The sequence below is a fragment of the Bactrocera dorsalis genome, chromosome 4 (assembly GCF_023373825.1).
Source record: "Bactrocera dorsalis isolate Fly_Bdor chromosome 4, ASM2337382v1, whole genome shotgun sequence".
Lineage (NCBI taxonomy): Eukaryota > Metazoa > Arthropoda > Insecta > Diptera > Tephritidae > Bactrocera > Bactrocera dorsalis.
In genome coordinates this window covers 62,096,327-62,116,354 of record NC_064306.1, presented here as the reverse complement: position 1 = coordinate 62,116,354, position 20,028 = coordinate 62,096,327, and the positions used below count along the sequence as shown (strand labels likewise).

Below are 20,028 nucleotides of genomic sequence, written 5' to 3'. Positions count from 1 at the left end.
TTTGTTAAATATTTTAATTCGTGCTGTGAGGGAATCGAACCTGAGTCTATATACTATACATCTCTTCCCTCCTCCCTATACTCTACAGCAAAAGCCGATACGCTGTCTATACTAGTTCCGCCAAATGTTGCTAAAAGTTTTTTTAGCCATATTTCATTCACTACTGCTTATAATTCTCACCCAGCTTATGAAATAATTTATATATACAGTCCCTTCTGAAAGAAAATCTGGAACTCGTTGAATCACTTTGACAAATCATTTAAATAGATTCAAGCGCCAGTAATTCCAGGTTAGTTTAATGCGAGCTAAAGAATTCGTCATACACGACGCCGACACTTTTTGCGAACTTTAAGAGCGATTACACTTCCTCTAGTCCTTTAAAGCTCCTGAGTATCCATGACGAGTTTTACTTAAGGCAGTACGAAAGCATAGAAGCTATTCTAGCGTCTCTTTCATGTTTCTTTCTCTGCACTTTCTACATGTATTGTCTTTACTAATGCCCATCCGGATTGTAGGTTGTGACCTATGCTATAGTCCTTTCGAATCCGAAATAAGAATCCCACGTATTTCTCTTCATGGCCCTTGTCCATGATCTTGGTAATCCAGGTAATCCAGATTGTCTTTAAGGCATTCCAATAAGAATAAGTAGTATGAATGGATGGCGTGGCAGATAACTTGTATAACTTACCTAATCTAGAGAACGATACAAAAAATATTTCTATAAGACTTCAGTTAAATGAGACCACTTGAGTTTCGTTAAATTAAAGGAATTAATAAGAGGAAATATTGTCGTAATGATGACGTAAACCCGAATTAATTTGAGGTTTTGAACCCATCGGGTATTCACTATAAGAAATTGTTTCCTACATAATGAACTCACCATTCATTACCACCCGCTTATATTTGTTGAACACGATAACTATCGTTTCTAAATTTAGCCATACATACGAGTACCTCTTGAACTCGTCAAAAAAGCGGAATCTCTCATCCGAGGCTGTTGTTTCCTTTTCATAGTGGGTGTTTTTAACGTGGCGAGTCCCAAATCCAGCGCCAATCCTTCTCACTTTAGCTCGCCTTTAAAAAGATGTTCTTTGGCTACCCAGAGGATACTGGGAAGTGAGTGAGTGAATCATATGTAAAAGAACCGTTTCTGGCTCCTCCTAAGTGAATGGGGCTCAGAGGACTTTCTTCACTTGCATGAACTTCCACATGACTCCATCCTCCACCTTTTGAGGTGCTTTCTCAATAAATCGAGAAAAGGGCGCTATAAAGTTTATGCCCCAAATATATAGTGTCAAAGGAAGTAGCGATTTCTATAATGTACTGGCTGATCTGAGCTGAAATGATTTTAGAAAATCTATGAAAGAATATGAAAAGTCTAATCTGTTATTGGCCCACCATTTTATTTTTAATCCTCACCTGGTTTGGTGTAATCTTAAATATATATTTTTGGAATTAAATGTAATCTAGGCTAATCTAAAGTCATCTAATTTTATATAATCGAATAAGTTTTAATGGAAAACTAATATAATCTAATCATAATTGGAAACTATTCATATTGAACTAATCTAATCTAGTTTAGATATTGTCGAATCTAGTCTACATCTAGTCGTCTGACTTAATTTATACGAATATAATCGAGCATAATCTGAAACTAATCTAATCTTATCTGAACTTAAATAATCTAATTTAATTTAATCAACGCCTGCTTTGATCCAATTCTTTGCAATATTAAATCTGACTGACGTTAAAGCCGCCTGAGTGATGAAATTGCACCCTTTATTCCCACGTCAATATTCCCCGCAGCGGTCAGATGTCGCTCGTGTCCTGACTTCAATGCAGATTTTCCAAAACTTATTCAGCAACTGAGCGAAGAGAGCGTTTCCACACTTTTGACATTTGAAACCAACGAGGAAAGTTGTCAAATCGCTGTAACGGCACACACGAACACACACACACACATATACAAGTATGTACCGAATTGGGAGGGTGGCAAAATAGTCACATGTAAAATTCGATAACTAGCAAGTGTTCGTTCTTCATGCAGTGCACACACGCCACAGTTAGACAGACGGAACGACCGAGTGGTGAGTCTTCTTGCTGGGGGGTGCTGCATTGCAAACAAGCAGAAAAAAGTAACAGAAGAAGAAGAAGAAGTGTGAAAAACGCAAGAAAACTTTGCTACGAAGCACAAAGAAGTTGTGACAATGAAAAATAAATGCAAATATACATTCAATAAAATTGCCACGGACAGACAGGCGGACAGTTGAATAGTGTTGCAATCGAAGTGTCGTTGTGACGGTACGTGCGACGATTTGTGCAGCCCTTAAATTGCAGGCGCAAAGTGTGTGCTTGCGAGGGAGTTTGATGTTTGCGAGCAACCCTCTGTCGGTGTGCTGTCTACGAGGGGGAACTGTCACGACACACACACACAAACGCATGGGCTTACAAGTGTAAAGGGGAAGCAAAAAAAAAGTGTGTTTGTTGTTTTTGTTGTGGCAGTGTTGACATTGGATATTGAATATTGAACGGAAATATGTCAAAATGCTCAGTTGTATTTCCAGCGCTGTGCGCTTTGGCCAACCGACAGACAGGCAATCAACCAGCCCGATAGTTAGTTAGTCAGCGAGTGAGTGAGCGAGTTTCCTGACGTCGCATACGGAAGTTCAATAGCAAAAGTGTAAAAAATTCACCAATAAAATGTAAAAAAAAGTTTTTACCAACAAAAACGCGTGTTAAAAAGTATATTTTGCTTTTCGCTTTAGTTTTTTTGTTGTTGTGCTCTGTGCGCTCGTACGTCATACGTCACACGAACGGTGTTTTGCTGGTGACAATGTTAGCCAAATAATTTGCATTTGACTCGCTTGACATTGAAGCGCCGTTATGGCTGACATATTGCCGTGCAGATGTAGTGTTCTTATTATTGTGTACGCGGCTGTCGATTTTTGTAAAAGTTTAGAATATAAAAAATTCTGTGCGGCAATCAATTGTGCTTCATATGTTTCTGATTTTTCGGCAATTTAAAAATTTTGCACTCTTCGTTCTTCTTCGAGTTAGTCATGGCATTAGCAAAAAGTTGGTTCCGCAGCGCAACATGTCATTTCCATATCACGAAATGTCAAAGGCATAATAATCATGGAAATTTTCTAATGAGCCGAGCTTTTACGTTACGCTCTTGTACAGTGTTGCCAGATTTTTGTGTATTGTTATTTATTTAACTGTTTTTTTGATGGAGAAAGTATTGTTGTGATTGTTGTTGTAGCCACAAACAGTTTTTCAGAAAAAAGTGTCAAAATTCAGTGCTTTCCGGTTTCTTAAAATCAACTCTCCTCAAAATGAAAGAGCATAGCGGCATCGGTGTTCTAGTGTTATGTATTTTAGATCGAAGAAACTTCTGTAGACTGGTTTTTCATGCAAGATAGCATCTATAAACATTAATTCTCTTGAGATCCATATAGTATATCTTAAGCTGTGTGGACCTTAGATCACCAAATTCATATTTTTTTTGCGTATTATAGAAGCTATGAAGACTAAGTTCAAACCCGCTGGTAAAGTTTTACGAAAAGTTCCATAGTTATGGAATCTATGAAGACTCAAGTCTCACTGTGATTGCTATCGAAAGCCTTGGTGACTCACTATGGTGATTCTAAATTGATTAGGTCTCAGATTTTACAGTAATAAGAGAGTTCGAACTCACTTTCTGGCAACTACTGGCATTTATTATCTGTTTCTTAATCTGATTCTTCTCTAAAAAAAATTGCAAGTAATTTGTTCGACGAAAAGTCGGGTTGACTCAGTTACGGAAGATGGAAAAAGATCTTTTCAGTATCTAAAGGTTCGGTCGGTACCATTCACTCTTAAAAGATTATTATCGAAGCCACGGTGTCACATTGATTACTATCGAAAGCCTTATTGACTTACTAGAGCGATCCTGAACTTATAAGGTTTGAGATTATACAGCATTAAGAGAGGTCCAACTCTCTTACTGACAACTACTGCTACATATTATCTTTTAAATAGTCTGATTCTTCTTTAAAAAAAAAATTGTGTAATTTGTCCGACAGAGAGTCGAGTTGACAGAGTTATTGTGTAGTCGGGAAAAGATATTTTAAGTTCCTAAAGGCTCGGTCGATCCCATTCACTTTTAAAAGTGTCTTCTTTCTTGAAGTAGCTGCTACCCTAAGGTTTCTTTTTTTTATAAATACCAATTCTTTGCCTTGTCTAATGTTCTTCTAATAAGCCTTTGCATTTCGTTTTGTTCAAAGTTCCATTATAAGCTTAGATTGGCAGCCAAAATCATTGTTGTTGTTGGATGAAAATATTTCTGAAGTAATTCCGAAGAGTGGTGCAGAGTCGACAGTTCTTGACTAGACAAAAATCCGTAACCATTCCGGTCATTTAGAACCGACAGTCATGGGAACGGTTCCTCTAAAAAAAGTTATGACTCTATTTAAAGCGGGTTCTACTTTGAGTTTTCTTCTTTTTTTTCTTGGCGTAGACACCGCTTTCCTCGTTATAGCTGAGTTTAATTTTTCAGTCCTCTAAAAACAAGATCAGAAACTGATGGTTTAAATTACTTGTAGTCTAAAATCGGGCTATCATTCTTTAGAGAGTTCTCATACTACGTGAAGTAAGGAGAAACTATCTTACTGTGTTTCTAAAACATTTTTTAATCTGCTTGCAACATCTTCTAGATTGACCCCAGAATATAAGAGGATCTTAAAAAAGATCATTGGCTTCTCATTTCTTCGTAAAATAGATCGCTTGAAAATGAATTCATATTTTTATAATTATCTCTGCTTCCTTTCCTAACTAGCAACTAAATCTAAACTCTCTCAATTATCTGACCAATGCGAATGCTTGATTTCTCTTTTCTTTCATTCAGTGAGTAAAAACACTGTAAAAATAACTTTCTGGCAGCACCGTTCACACCACTGAGCTTTTACGCACCCACCACCACGTGTACGCCCGCACACAGGTTCCATACTCTCTTTCTCTCCAACTCTCGCCACTTTACCACTCGCCAGCTAAGCACGTTTTTCCCACGAACATGAACACTCATTCTCTCTCTCGCATATTCAGCGCAATTGTCACACGCATTTCACTTGCACTCGCATATCCTGACAGCAATGCATTTGCTATTGAATTTTTTAGTCCTTCAGTGAACTCGGAGCAGAAAAGTGTTTCAAGGCGGTGGAAAACGCGACAAATCTCCAAGCCACTACTGCTAATTAGACAAAGGAGTTGATATAATAAGTGCCAGAAAATTTCATTACAAGTGAGCGCAATAACAAAAACAATGCGTATTTAATTATTAACGGTAATTTCTAATCGAAAACTTTCCTGCTTTTGAATAAAAATGAAAAATTAAAGGAAAATAATTTTAAGCGCTCGTTGCAGACTTCGAGGCAGTGAACCGTAAAACGCAATGCAATAATATAAGAGATAAAGAGGAAGGAAAAAAATACGATTTAGTCATAAGCTATTTGACGTGTTGTGTTGTGTGCGCTGCTTCGTGGTTTTTGTAGTACGAAGAAAAAAAGTCCCTTCGGCTGTGCGCGCAGTGTGCCATTGTTGGTGCTTTCGTTGCCGTTGCTGTGGCGCTGGCTCGTGTGCGTACGCGCTGAGTGTTTGTATGTGTGTGTGTGAGTGTGTTTATTTTGCTGTGACGCGTTTTGACGTTTTTTCGTGGATTTGATTTGAATTATTTAGTTTTTTATTGAATTTATTTTTTTTATTAAAGATTAAAACAAATAGTTTGAGAAAACAAATTCATTTACAAAAAATTTTAAATTAAAAAAAATTAAATTAAAAAAATTAAACAAAATTAAAAAAAATTAATAAGTTTGAGATACAAAATTAATTGTTAAAAAATATTAAACTAAAAAAATGTATAAATTTTAATTTCATTATTTCTTATTTTAATTAATTTTTAATATTTTTCAAGTCTTTTTACTTTTTTCAATTTATGAATTATTAATTTTTTTTGTACAAAAATTATACAAAAAATTAATAGTTAGAAAAATCAAAATTAAGACAGTTAAAAAAATTAAAAAAACTTACAAATTAAAAAAAAATTAAATTTTAAAATTCAAAATTAAAAAAAATTAATTTTCAAAATTTAAATTGCTACAAAATTAAATTTAAAATTTGTTTAATGTTGTAAATAATTTAAATTTTGAAAATAAATTTTATTAATTTTTATTTTTACAATTAAGAATTAAAACTCTATCATTTTTTTCTCTTGTTTTTAATTTTTAATTGTAAAAAAAATTTAATTTAAGAAATCTTAATTTTTTCTTAATTTAAATTTTTTTTAACTAAAAATTAAAACGAATATTTTAAGAGAAAAATTCATTGGAAAAAAATTCAAATAAATAAAGTTTCAATTTTTAATTTTGAAATTGTTTTTAATTTTTAATTTATGTATATTTTTTTAAATTGTACCTTTTTATATATTTTTTAATTTATAATTATAAATAATTAACATAATTAAAATTAAAAAGAATTATAAAAAAATTAATTGTTAGAAAAATCAAAATTAAAACAGTTAAAAAATTAAAAAAAATACAAATTAAAAAAAATTAAATTTTAAAATTCAAAATTAAAAAAAAATTAATTTTAAAAATTTAAATTACATACACAATTAAATTTTTTAAATTTAAATTTAAATTTTTAATTTTAAATTTTAATTTTTTTAATAAATTAAATTTTAATTTTTTTAAATTTTTGTTTTTCTAATTTTGTATGCATTTTCAATTTTGAAAATTAATTTTAAATTTAATTTTGTATGTAATTTTATTTTTTTTAATTTTGTAAAAATTTAAATTTTGAAAGTTATTTTTTTTTTAATTTTGTACGTTTTCTATTTTTTGTTCTAACGTGCTTTTTATTTTTTTTTTTTAGTTTTTAAATTTTTTTTTTAATTTCATAATTTTTTTTCGCCGCTTCAATTATTTTTGTTGTTGTTATTATTATCAAATTATTTATTTTTTACTTCTTTCACTTTTTCCCCGCCTCCAGTGAGTTTCTGCTCGTGCAACAACACCAATAACACTGTGTGTTTCTTCTAACTCGGCAATTTGTTCGCTTTAGTCCATCGCGTGTGCGACTGACAGGCAGTTTGTTATTGTTGTTGCATAATTTTAGTGATTTTTCGGTGGTTTTTCGCTCAAATTGGTGAGACTTAGGTGTTTTTAAGGTTAAAAATAAATTGTGTAACTTTTATTTGTTGTCCTTTGGTTTAATTTTTACTAAAATGTTTGTTGTTTATTACTTTTTTATAATTTTTAGCGGTAAATTTTCGATATAATTAAAATTAATTTTATTTTTAATATTTTCTCTCGCCTTTTTCTTTACTTGCGAGCGCTATGCCATCAAAAGCAGAAATATCTCTTTCATATTATTGTTGTTTTCGCTTTTGCTGATGACGTCGTCGCTTTAAAATTGTCTTGTTTTTGCTTTCTCACTGCGTGAATATTACATTTTTTGCTGTTTTTGTGTTCCATTTCACCCTGAATGTCGTCATCTAGTCGCCGCCAAGCGCCATAAACTAGCAATACAACAATAAAAAAGCCGTAAAAGACGCTGTGCTTATGCAAAGACACACTAACGAGCGCGCAGTAATATCGATTAACTAATAAAAAACGCCAAAAATTAATATAGGAGATTAATAAATAATAAAAAAATATTAATAAATAATGGAAACTCCAGAAAAATAATGAAAAACGTTAGCAAATAACAAAAATTGCTTTTAATAAACAATAATTGCAATAATAACAAAAACTAATAGCGAGCAAAAGTGCATAAAAAGCGAACGGAACTCCGCAATCAATCACAGGCGCGCCTGGAAGTGCACTACACGCGCCACCGGAAGTGATATTAATGTCAGTGCGTGGCTGTGTGTGTGTGTGCTAGCACTCAGCTGAAGCGCTAATACAATATAAGCACAGGTGAAGGTGCATGTGTGTGTAAATTCTGGCTTACATGTGTTGGTGCGTAAAGTGATCCTTGCACGTACACATACACACTAATAAACGCGCAGCGCCAACTGCTGAGCTCGTAAATTCGCCCGATTTGTCCAACAAAAAAAAATTAGAAAAAATCAAAAAAATAAAAAGAAAGTAAAAAAAATAAAAATAAAAAGAAAGTAAAAAAAAAAACAAAAACAAGTCGAAAAAAATTCCAAAAAAAAATTTCAAATAAAAAATTCTCAAAAAAGTATCCAAAAAAAAACTCCACAGCACCGCATTTATTCATTTCGTGCTTTGGTGCTTTTACGTTGCCGCAACTGTTTCCGCTTCCGTTACTGCACAATCCAAGCACGCACCTACTGCTCATAGTCTACAGATATACGTAGTATTAGTGCACACATACATACATGCGTTTCGTATGCCACGCTTTGAACTTGTCTAACTGTTAATGCACGGCAAACACGCAAAATGTGTCAAATCAATCAATTAAAATGTGAGCGCCAACAACAAATACCTAACCATACTTGCTTATAAATATAATTGCATACAACTACAACTTCCATTATTACTACAACAACAACTACTACTACTAAATACTAGTATTCGTTAGCGTTACAACTCGTATGATTCCCTAGTCGTTCGTTCGTTATTTTCATAAAGTGTTTTGCCTTTCCTTTGCTATGTCCTTTTAATCCTGCATACAATTAACCTTTGTATAACAACAATAATAAAAACGAAATTACCATTCACTTACCTAACACAAGCGCCTTTGCGCATATGATAAGCTAAAAAAATTGTAACAAAAAGTAATCAGAAAAATATCAAAGAAAAAGAAGAAAAAAATCAGAGCGAAAGTCACTTCCTTTCGTACTTTTCTTTGTCACAATCATTCTCGCATAGTTTTTCATTACATTTATTCAACGCACAGCTTGAAATGAAGTTTATACTTATGTAATTACATACAGACATATTCATTTAGTGTTGTGCCGAGTTAAGTTACTACTAAGTACCAGGGATTACTTTTCCTTCATCACTCATAATCGGCTTAATACTGATTACTGTATATAATTGCTTGTGTAATTAAGTTTCTCAATATATTTATGGGCGCTCTAAGAGCTATTGATTCCAAAAACTGCGTTTAGAAGTCTTTTCCACTTATACAGTTATACTACCTGATCAAATTTGACCCGGACTGTTAGAAAAAGAAAACTGCATTTTCACCTACATTAATAGAAATTTTTATTATTGCCTTGAAAATCGACGCCAGAACCAATATGAGTATTGAAACCCAATTCTCCATACACTTCTTATAAACCTCGGCTGAGATGGCCTCCAGTGCCTTCAGCTAATTTTTGCGTAGTTTTGGCTCATTTTTGGAGCGCCATTCGCTTGATTGTTAGACAGTTTCGAAGTCAAAATCATCAGTAATAATGCCGTAGCCACGTTGTCAAGCGACTCTTTAATGACGACCTGTAAGCAACTTTTCTGCTTTAAAAATTATCCAATTCCACACTAAAATATCAAATTATTGAGGTTAGAAATCTGTAGTTGAGCAAAAAAACATAATAGGGACGTACGAGTACAATTATGTTCCATGTAACGTTTGGCGAAGTCTACATGGTTGGCTTAGATTAGGTTAGGTTAGATTGCTGGTCCCTCAGCATGGCGGAGGATCACAGTTAGACTGTTAAGTACAATCTTTTGTGAAGCCAGACGCAAAACTCCTGTGTTTGGATATCAAAATTCGGTAAAAAGGCCCTGAACCTATCACAAAACTGCTTAGGTGTATTACTTTATATCCGGTATTTCATATTTATGTCTAAAAGTATGAGATCCGAGTTGTTTTTGTCTTGCTCCGACAAAAGCGGGACAGGAGAAAGTTTCCAAACAGCAGATGTAGTTGGTATCCAGTAAGATGTTTAATCATGAATCCCGATCGGTTATTAATCTGGCAAAAGTGGGATATTCGAGGAGGTAGTTTTTATTCCAAACAGCAGATGCAACTGGCATCCGGTAAGGTTCCCAATCTTGAACTCCGATCGGACAGTGTCCGGTTAGATCTCTAAGAGCCTCTGAAAGATGTATCGTGCTGAGAGCGAAGAGTTGCCTAAATCTCTTCTGATTTACCAGAAGGGTCATAAGGACCTGATAGTTCATCATCGCTTGCAGAGCTGATCTGAAACCCATCATAACAGTAGTTATTTTTTGACTCTTTCGTTTCTGGGCTAAAATCACTGATTTCGACCAATTAACTACAGTAGTTTTTTTCGTTTCACAAGTCAGTTGTGTGTTCTTCCCTATTTAAGGGAACGTAAAAGAAGCATTTTACTATTCTTGGAGCCTGAACAGCTATCTTTCCATTGGAGTGACGTTTTTTATAACAGTAAGAATTTAGGTTGTCCACTTTACCACCTTACCTGATCATCTTACAGGTGTTCGTTTTATATATCCGTCGACACAAAAGTTATTTTACATCCGACCATATTCTGCAAAGAAGCTGATGGCATGCTTATCAGTTCTTCGCCGCCGTGTTTGAATAGCTCGGCCGGCAATTCATCGGCCCCCGCAGCTTTATTGTTCTTCAGACGCGAAATTGCTATTAGAAGTTCTACATCGTCGGGCAATGGAACGTCTGCTCCATAGTCATCGATTGGGGAATCGCTGCCATTCAGCAGGCTGAAGAAGTGTTCCCACATTAATTTTAGTATGCTCTGAGCATCAGTCACTAGATCACCTCTGAGGGTTCCACAAGAGTATGCTCCGGTCTTGAAACCTTCTGTTAGTCTCCACATATTTTCGTTTAATTTTCGAGTATCACTCTTGTATATCTATTCCATCCCGCACATGTTATTGTTGATTGTAACGTTGCGGTATGCAGTCGGTTTTCTCTCCGCTGCGACACGGCATTCCACGGCGGACTTAAATTACTTAAAATAAATTAAACACCTAACAAAAACTTTACCACATGATCACCTCTGTTGATGGGAATAACTCAGGTCTTATATAATTCCTTGCCCTAGTGTCATTTCGTAACCTTCTGGTGGAGGAAATCGAAACTGTCTCTATCTAAATAGTCTCCGGAAGTGAGATACATATGATTCTTAACCTAATCTTACCAAACAAAAATATGTTTTTCGACACTTTTTGGAATCAAGTGAGAAATAGAAGTTGGCTGAAAATATTTTGTATAACATATATGGATACATAGAAATAATTTTTTTAATATTTAATTTTTTTTCCAAATATTCATTTTAATTTTTTTTTCTTAAGTAAATTTAGCATTTTTTATTTTTTTAAATAAATTTTGTAACTTTTGTCGTTTTTTTTTAATATTTTTATTTTGTTTTCAAAATTGAACATTGTAATTATTATTGTTTCTGAAATAAACTTCTGTTTCAAAATTAAACTTTTTTTAATATTAAATTTTAATTTCTTTTCTAAAATATTTTTTTTCATTAATTTATTTTCTTCAAAATTAAATTTTGTAATTTTTATTGCTTTTTTATAAATTTTTTATTTAAAAAAAAAATTAAATTATGTAAATTATATATAATACATTTCTCTCCAAAAATTTCCATAATAATAAAAAAAATGCACCCTCTTCCCTCCTCTTATCAAAGAATTTTACACTTTCTTCTCCTCTAATTCTAACGCTCTTCTGCATGCTTTGATATTAAGTTAGTTTGTTTAATTTAGCCTTGAAATATATATATAGGTTAGGTTAGGTTAGAACTGAAATCCATCTGGTATCGCAAAGGGCCAAACCTGGTCTATTCGTAGTTTATTGAGACTAACCTAACCTAACTTTCAAATCTATAGATCGCCATAGAAAATATACAAAAAGAGTTGAAAAAACTTTTCAAAAACATAAAAAATATTATTAACTGTAACTATGTAAACAAAAAATATGTAAAATAACACAAAAATAAAAAAATTTAAAAAAATTATGAAAAATAATTAAAAAATCAACTGGGTTCGTTGGTTCGTTCTCTCTCCCATTCTTTCTCATCCTCAACTATGTACACTACTCTCAGTAAAAAAAAAAAACCAAAAATATTTTTCATAAAATTCTGTATATTTGTTTGTTACTATTTATGCATCAGCAAGGTCCTCATACCAAGTAGCGTTAACTCTGTTCCTGTTCTTTTTCAGTTTCCAGTCGTTTGTTCTTTCCCGTGATTGGTTTGACGATGTAGTTGCGTTTCTTATCAATATATTTGTTGGTTATTTGACAATGCGAAAACTGTAACAAAAACAAAACAGTTAACTCAATAATTACTCTTTCGTGATGTTAGTTGAATTGCCTGTACAAGTTTGATAAAAAAAATAATTAAGTTTAAACGAAAAACATACATACATACATACGTTGTTCGTTCGTTCGTTCGTTTACACTACTGAAACTCCTGATCCTTCTATATCTACTACCACTCGTTCTTAAACTTCTACATACTCGTTTAATTAAATACTCGTACTTACAACAACAAAAAAATAATAATTCAAAACTAAAAATTAATAAATAAATCGTCTGCTTTGTATCTTCCTCCACACAAAAACGACGCTTACGCCGATCGCCGATCATACTCGACCGAATCGTTTAAAGGTGAGTGATTTCAAATGTTGATTTTTAAAATATTACAAAAAAAAAAATAAATATATGTATGTATATATAAGTGTGTATATATTTTAACAGATTTTCCAATATTTCTAAGTATAAAGATCTTTTTTTTTTCTTGATAATAAAGAGTGTGTATTTTTTTGATTCTGAAAAAAATAAATCTTTGAAGGCTTTTTCAGGGAGAAGATTCTACCTGGCCAAAATTGCTAAGAAAAGGAATCCTGGAACAACAAAATATCTCTATCGCTCTCATGAGACTTAATTTTTTACTTCTTTCTCTTGAGTCTTGTTTATTTCTCTCTCTTTTTATTTCCCTATAATCAATTTTCCTATGCTTGAATCGAGTACTACCAATAACCATGTTTCGGACCCGACGAAGTCGATCAGACTTAACCCATTTGGTGATCTTTCATCATGGAGACTGAATTTACCGACTATTGTGCTGTGGTGTTGTGATTTTGAAACTTCACTTTTGATCATTGGCCACATCGCCTTTCTTCTGTCGGGGCGTGGTCGTAAATCAGCGATATGTTGAATTGTGGCCAGACGTTCATCCACCGGGATGAATGTCAGAACTCGGAGTCTCTCTCCCACTATGAATGCCAGGCCGAGTTTGAGCTCTTTTATATGGCCACTGTGGTAAATGCCACTAGGACCTATTCGTCTCAGTCCTTATTCCGTCCATCGTAATTCGTGGAAGACGTGGATGTCAGCCCTTACTTTTACGAGGACTGGTTGATGCTGGGAGGCGGCACTTTCTCAATTGAAGGACCGGATATTCCAGGGGCATACCCTTAAATCGTGGTCCTTAGTGCGTTGGTAGTGGTCGTCATTAAAAGAGGGGTCTCTCATCCGAGACTGTTGTTTCCTTTTCGCCTTCTCACTTTAGCTCGCCTTCAAACGGATGTTTCTAGGCTACCCAGAGGATACTTGGTCAAAGAGCAGAAGTCGTGAGCTGCTTGAGTCATATGTAAAGGAATCGTTTCTGGTTACACCCAAGTGAATGACGCTCGGAGAACGTTCCTCATTTGTGTACATGACTCTTCTTTCTGGTCTTTCGAACTGGACGGTTCCCATCTGAATAGGTTATATGCAGTCCTATGATTCTATTTAGCCCTATGTTTATTCTTATAGACAATATTGATTCAATACGAGCTCATGCTGTGTACCGAGGAATGCGTCGCTAATCCAGCGAACTAAATTTATCGATTAGCCTCCCGTTAATGACTAACAGAGATGTAATCGTTACCACGACAGTCTGGTGTGATGGAATCGATTTTTTCCGGCCTGGGGCTGTCAAGTAGGCGGCATTCCTCACAATTACTTCAAGAATGTTTCTGCCGCTACAACAACAACACATGTTTGTAATATCGAGTGAAAAAACTGGTTTTTTGGCAATCATTTCGCGAGATATTGAGCTCTACATACAAAATTCCTTACCCAAAAGGTTATAAGAGGGGCAGTTTTCTTGGTCAACCTCCTCCCGTAATTGTCTCATAACTTTAGAAGTGTTTAATCTCATCAAGCAACACCCAAAGTAAACAAATAAATGTCTTCTAACGTCTTCTATATCATAACTGTTATCTACGCTTTCGGTTGCATATCGAAGCTTGTCCCTCAGGGGTTTACTAAGGGTCACAAAGCCTTTTTAGCCGAGCAGCTGAACATTAAACTACAATTCTGTACAACTTTAATTGCGTAGATATGTATGCAGATTTGTACAGTTATATATTTGTATGTAGAGCTGAAGCTGGTTGACTCACCTCAAGTGGGAAATCCTTTACGTAAACGCTGGAGAGGCGTCGAATTGTCGTAAAATGGTGTCTGCTTACAGGCGCTCGGAGAGTGTACACACAACTACAGCGATAGAAACAAACACATACACAAAATATATGCATATATGTGTGTATGTATATATATGTATGTATGTATATACATATATGTATGTACTATACGTCTTCTGCTTGCGGGTAGCTCAGTTATTTATAGATTCTTGAACCAGCAACGGCCACTTACACATACCACACTATACATATATTTTTAGATCTACATAAGTGCATAGCATATGTATATGTATGTATGTATGTACACTACTGTGTGTGTGTGTTAACTATATTTTATATGCCATAAGCATTAGTTTGCGATTGTCTTCGCCAGCTTAGAAACGAGCGAGACCCTAGCAAATACCAGCGCACAGCCATTTTTGCAAATACACACACATGTACACAGTCATACACACCCATACACACTCTTACACATACACACTCACATATGTGTCTCAAAGACAATTTTATTTGCGCTGGTCCGCTGTTGATGTCAGAGCAATGGAAATTTATTGCAAATTTGGTTTTATTCTTTTTTCTTATTTTTTCCATTGCATACTTTTAAGCTGGCTCAGCAGCAGTCGGTGAGCTATTTTGTGCGCTCGAAGGCGTTCTAACTGTATGCTGCTTGCAATAACAAATATTTTACATGCGAAATTATTACACTAATAAAATAGATTCATATGTAAATGTCAATTATTTCTAAAAATTCGGTTAACTCCCACATTCATTTCGGTTTGTGTGGACTTTGTTGGAAATTTTTGCAATATTTTTTTGTTTCCAGTTATTGAGAATAACGTTATCATGACTTTGTGGAAATATTAATTTTTTTTTGTATAACAAATGATGGCTTTAATATAGGTGACCTTTCAATATTGATATATTTTAATTAGATCCTAGTACCAAAAAGAAATATTGCCTACATTTAGGATTCTAGCTAAGTTTTGCTTGCTTTATCGAAGTCACGCACCTTATTTCTGGTTTAATAAAAATTGATAAATATTTAACTATCTAGTAAAAAAAAATTACTGTTTCTCGAGAATTTGAGATTCGGGAGAACATAGAAGTTAATATGGAGAACATGCGAGTATGTACTTATGTATATGTTGCTCTATAGTGCCTATATGGTCCTCTATGGTAAACACACATACATATGTAGGTGTTATTTTGTAATGATATGTTTATACTTATCAACTGTTTAATACTATCTAAATTTGTTATAATTATATGTTTCGATGAAAAGTTGTATGTATGTATGTAGGTGGCAACTCTTCTCAGAAATCCATTTTATATGCGGAAAAAATTTTCTGAATCCTGTTGAGTTTAATTAACGTATTGTAATTCCTTTAAAATTGATTTTATTAATGAAATATAAAAAATTAAAGTGGCAACGCTCCTAAATTTTTTTTTTTCAATTTAAACTTTCTTTGCTTTATTTCTACAGTTTGTTACATATTTTGCAATATTTTATCGATTTTATTTAATAATTTATTTTTAACAAGAGACAACTCTTCCCAAAATACTAAAATTTCCAAATATGCAACAAAAATCTTTCTGAATTTCATGTTTAGTTTAATTAACCTATTGTAGTTACTATAAAATTGATTTTATAAATTTAATAAAAAAAAATTAAGGTGGCAACCCTACTGAAAAATACTTTCAATTTAAACTTTCTTAGCTTTATTTCTGTAGTTTGATACATATTTTGCAATATTTTATCAATTTTAATAAATCATTAATTTTTAACAAGTGGCAACTCTCATTAAATAATGGCTTCAACTGATAGCCCTCGTAAACCTCTTTAGTTTGATGCCCATATTGTAATGATTCTGTATAATATTATTTTTTTGTCAAACAAATTTTCCAACAGGTGGCAACCTCAAAAATTTATTTTATGTTTTAAAGTTGAAAATATGAAAAATAACGAAGAATTAGCATTGATTAATTTTTTGACTAAACAAATTTCGAAAAGGTGGCAACCTCCAAAACTTATTTTATCTCTTAAAGTTGCAAATATAAAAAGTAACGAAGAATTAGCGCTTTAATCAAAATGATATATTATGTATATGGCCTCATTTAAAATATGTAAATATATGAACTTTTCTCTTCTGCAAAAATTTCAATTTTCATTTTAGCCTTCATCTTCCTCAAACATTTCCACGCCTATTTATATGGTTTGCAGAAAAAAATCGTGCTCTTCACCTACTAAGAACCACCCTAATACACATCATAAATATCTATTTAATCATTTATCTATATTTTTTTGTTTACCTTGTAGTGTAAGTGTAACGAAGTCAATAATTATTTGTAATCACAAGCTCATCCCCAAAAGTCAACCTTCAATTTAGGGAAACTTTTTGTTCTGCATTTTTGCCTTACAATTTTCTATTATTATATTATGTTTTTTTGTTGTAACAAACCATTTCAATTTGGACAGATAATTGTATTAACATTCAATCAAGCTGAAATGTATGTGAGCAAGAAGTATTTATGATGACTCATTCAACTTTTTGTATGTATGTGAATTACATATGTGTGTATGTATATGTGTTTGTAGGCTGAACTGTAATTATTTTATTATTTTCTTGACAGCAACAAAGGATATGTGTGTGCTTAAATGCACTTTTTGGTAGAAAGTTTTTTTTGTCGTTCTGGTTTTTTTCTCTCCATTCCGATGATTGTTGACTTGTTTGCTTGTGAAACTCGTAAACTCTTGTCTCATCGGTAGTTATAATGCTCGCCATGAATGTGGAATCGGAATTTGCACGATCAAGCATGACCAAAGAGATCTGTTTACGGTACTCTTTTTGAAAAAAAATTCAGCTTTATCGGAAAGAGTCGAGTAAGAAAGCGTTTTATACCCAAAATATCCACCAAATATAATACATTCGAACGGACTCGCGAGATATGTCGGGGTATCTTGTCATATCATTAACACTTAACTGACGATTTTTCATTTACATATTACACTACTTCTTGTGGGGTTATTTGAAGTCATTGGTCTTTAGCAATAAACCAGACTCTCTTTAAGATTTAGAAATCAATATTGAACATGCTTTTCAAGATATTCAACTCGAAGATTAGGTTCATCGAATTCGTTCCTACGAAAGAAGTCGTGGAGGCAATTTTAGTGGTGTTATGTATATTTAGAACTTAATTGCATCGATTGTGCTTTACAAAAAAAAAAAATACATTTCAAATTCCTTAATAATTAGTGTGGTTTGTTTTAAGAAATTACATCATTATTGTTGGAAAACCCTTTATAATAATTTCCTTAGATAATACATCGTTATATTATTCATATATTTATACATATACAATATATATCATTATCAAACTTTGTATATTATTAAATCAGCCAGCAATTTACTTCAAATGAATTATATATCACACAAAAACCCAAAGCATTTGTCGCCATAATCTGTAATCAATATAATTATAGTAGAAATTTGGAAAGTATAAATTAAGGTGGTAACAAACATACTACAAATATGACTTAAGGGGTCACAGAAATTTATAAATTATACATTAGATTAGGTCAAGTGTACTTACATAGTTCGATTTTGACAGACTTCAAATTTGGCACCACGAATCACATTATGGAGGAACAGAACAAATCATATCAGTCCTTCTAGCGATAGTGTAAACATTGGTGAAATCGGATAATAACTCTGCCCACACACTTTATAACGGTTTTGGTAAAAACTACTAAAAGTGTGATAAATCAATAAATAATTGCGTCAGAAAATTAAAATTTTACAAACGAGATCATTGAAGCATGTTCTATTAGAGCCAACATTTAACTGAAAATCCATATCTCGGGATTTGCTAGATCGATTTTAACCAAATTCGGTATATAACATTATCCTGACGATCCTATTTTTCATTGTGAAAATGACTGTGATGAATAGTGCCTTTGAGTTGTGCCTCCTTATGACCAAAAATTGTCCAAATACAATGAAAATTGTACAAGTGGTACTGAATATGTGGATCCCAGTGCCTAAAATCGGTCAATGTGTGGGATTAGTACTAATAATGTGATAATAGTATCTCTGCGTATCGAAAAAAGATTGAAAAGGGTCACTACTTCCCGAGTGACTTTATATTGTATATATCGGCCACATATAACTACTATCAATTATCAGGATTTTTGAACATCCGGCATCAAAATTTTTTAATTTTTTTTATGAAAAGTTTCAATTACAGTATAATAAAAATATGGCACCACCCTAATGGTATTAAGTAGCATAGTATGAGTTTAATGACCGCATTTGCAGCTTGATTAAATCGATTCGACTAGTTGATATTACTACAACTAAATAAGTCAGAGATAATCTAGTTAATTCAGAGGTTCACAGTGACGTATTGTAAAAAATAACAATGATTGGCAACGCTGTGTTGGTTTTATTGTTGTTAAACGACTCATTAATGCAGCAAGGTCGCACAGTTATTGTTATTATTGTGTTGGTAACCTTGCACAAAATAATTTTCAAAATTGTTGCCGAATTCACAGATCTTGAGTAAAAACTTTCGGGTTCATTGCACTTGTTTAGAACTAGTTTTCATAACTCATAGCGGTCTTTTTTCTTCTTTAACAATTTGACATCCTTAAAACTTGGAAACGATAAATGTGTGATTAGATCCTCAGAGCTGGAGTGTTTTCATCCATTCGGACGACATTACCTTGCCAGCGTCGTCGCGAATATTTCGACTTCTTTAACACTACGAAATGATGAATGTAGTACTACATTCTTTCTAGATACGATCATATCCAAATTTAAGCTTATAAAGAAAACCATAAGTTTATTCACTAGATCTCGCTTATTTTGGTTGGGATCATTTGAAAAAACTCAGAGGTATCGGCCCATAATTCCGACCTTTTTAAGAGCAGCTTCGCGCAAACGACTCAAAACACTCAAACAGTATTCCTTCTTGACAGTTTGGCCGGTCGGAAGGAATTCTATAATAAAGTCTGTCAACATAACCTTGATTTTTGACCTGCTTTGGGGAGATTTTTTGGGCTTCGGGCCACCTTTGCTACGATGTTCGGCTGATTGATCGTTTATTTCCGGGTTGTAAGCATAGATTCAAGATTCATCGCCATCATGGTGTCATTAAGCATTGTTTTACAGACGTTAACGGGACTCTGTTATACGAAAAAAGCTTGCGATTTTGGTAACAATCTTGCTTTCACTCTTCTAATCTTTCTTTTAAAATGGTTTTTACTGATGCTCTCGATATTCCAATGATGTCAATAAGATCTCTGACTGTTAATCATCGATTCACAAACAAAAATTCCTTTATATTATTGACGTATTGATCAACAATTGATGTTGATGCCCGTCCTGGACGTGGTCGTCAACGTGTTCACGATCCGCTTTGTCACCAAAAGCTTTTTCCAACGTTCTGAACGTTTCGGCACCAGATATTTATTTCGTCGAATGGGTTTTTGAGCAAAATTTAAATTAAAAAGTCTTACTAATTCTTGCCCACAGTGGTATATACATATTTACTATATGTCTCCATGTAAGTTCGCTGGCGAGCTAAACCTTTTTGTATCCTTTAGTCCGTTGCTTTCAGGCATCAACGCACACGCCACTATTAGCTTTACGATATA

General features: G+C 33.3%; 1 protein-coding gene across 13 annotated transcripts in view; it reads left to right on the top strand.

Annotated features, from left to right (window-relative positions):
- The first annotated feature begins 2,121 nt into the window (after nt 1–2,121).
- LOC105229813 (probable serine/threonine-protein kinase DDB_G0282963) overlaps nt 2,122–20,028 on the top strand; it is a 191,185-nt gene continuing 173,278 nt past the window's right edge. For 4 of the 13 annotated variants that reach the window (XM_049454241.1, XM_049454240.1, XM_049454228.1 and 1 more), the window contains exons 1-2: nt 4,894–5,612; nt 7,533–8,466. The gene's annotated coding sequence lies outside the window, so the exon portion shown is untranslated. Of the gene's footprint in view, nt 2,703–4,893; nt 5,634–6,921; nt 7,180–7,532; nt 8,467–12,268; nt 12,574–20,028 lie in introns of those variants that run through there. The other 9 variants (XM_049454235.1, XM_049454233.1, XM_049454231.1 and 6 more) reach the window with 9 other exon arrangements.